Here is a 1,686-nt window from a genome sequence, read left to right as displayed (position 1 = left end):
AGCCAGGACCCCCAGTGACACTCCATAGAGCGGTGTTCGCCTCCGCCCCAAGGCCCTGGAGTCCAGCCCTCGGGCCACACGAGGCCCCAGAAATCCTCTGGCCTGGCCCTGCCAAAGCCTTCGGGGTGAATTATTAAATGTTTGAGCAAACACAGCAGGCTCGTTTGCAAGTGGATCCTTTTGTATGGCCCTTGAATGATGCTATAAACACCCAAATGGCCCCTGGCAGAGAGAAGGTTCCCCACCCCTGCCCTGGACGATGGAGTTGCCTCCCCTGGCACCTCTGGGCTGGGGGAGGCACAGGGGGGAGGTGGGGAGGGGATGGCTGTGGCCCACGCAGGCTCGGACCCAGTGCCGGGCTGGCTCCCGGGCCGGACAGGGGCTCCTACGATTCTGGGGGTCTCCGGTGACCAGACAGGCCACCACTTGGGGGTCAGGGGAAATGACTGAGGTCCTGTCTCCTCTTCCCGCTGCCTGCGGGTGGGAGTGGGAGGCTCCCATCATGCTGAGGGCAGGACGGCGTGCCTGGGCGCTCCCCACACCTGCGAGCTCCCCAGGGCAGTGGCCGTGGCTTGGGTGGCTCCCACGCCTGGCCATCGTCCCCAGGGCCTCTGCTCGGGGCCCTGCGTGCTGTCTCATCCCCATCACACAGCAGGGCCTTAGAGGGGGCAAGTGCTGGGCGTTCAGACGCTTGTACATCGCAGGGCAGCTGGTCAGGAGCCGGCCGTGACCAGCTGGGCACTGTTGGCCGTGTCACTGAGACCTCGGCTATGTACAGGTCCCTTCTGATTATTCGATGAGGGAGTGGGAGCTTGGGGAGCCTAAGTGACGTCGGTACAGACACACGGGGAGGGTGGAGCTGGGCTTGGACCTGGCTTCTCACTCCAGCTGGTCCCACTCGCTCTCCCCTGGTGAAAACCCAAAGTGGTCCCTCCTCCCCTCCCCTCCCCTCTCCAGGCCTCCCATTTCCCACGCTCACCTGGGCTGAAAAAGCCCGGGAATTCCCATGAGCCACCTTGGCAGGTCCCTCAGAGGACGAACTCGGTCCCTGTCCCCCCCCACCCCCCCGCCCCTCGCCCTCCCACCTGGCCGAGAGGGCACGGGGCGGGGGCCTGCACTCCCCCTGGCAGCCTCCCGCACCCTCAGGGGTGGGTAGGATTGCCACACTTAGCAAATAAAACATGGGCCACACTTGTACCAACAAAAATCTGTTGTTGACTAGTGTCTGACATTCAAATGTAGCTGGGAGTCCTGCACGCCCCCTGGCCCGGCCCAAGCAGGCTGCTGTCCAGGGGGACATGAGCCCTGGGAGAGGCTGGGAAGGAGAAATAGAGCCGGCAAGGGGGAGAGGGGTGAGGGAGGAGGGGGTGAGTCCTGGCTCCCCGTGTCCAGCCTGGTCCCAGTTCCCTCATGGGGAACAGCCCTTCTCCTGTGTCTCTCCCATGGGCGAAGCGGGCTGGGCTGAGGCCCCCAGGCAGGCAGGACGAGGCGGGGAGACCGGGCCCTGAGAGAGGCCCCTCCCAGAACAGAGGGTGGGGAAGGGGCTCCCAGCTCGGGGTGAGCCCAGGGCGCCGGGGCCGCCCACAGAGGAGGGACAGGACCTGTGCCCCCTGGCACGTGCTGCCCAGAGGAGTGATTCCGGGGCAGACAGGCGCCCGGGTGACGGAGGGCTGACTGTGTCCACAT

The sequence above is a fragment of the Myotis davidii genome, unplaced genomic scaffold, assembly GCF_000327345.1.
Source record: "Myotis davidii unplaced genomic scaffold, ASM32734v1 scaffold174, whole genome shotgun sequence".
NCBI classification, from domain to species: Eukaryota; Metazoa; Chordata; class Mammalia; order Chiroptera; family Vespertilionidae; genus Myotis; species Myotis davidii.
The sequence above is the reverse complement of the archived record's forward strand: the minus strand, read 5'-3'. Positions refer to the sequence as shown.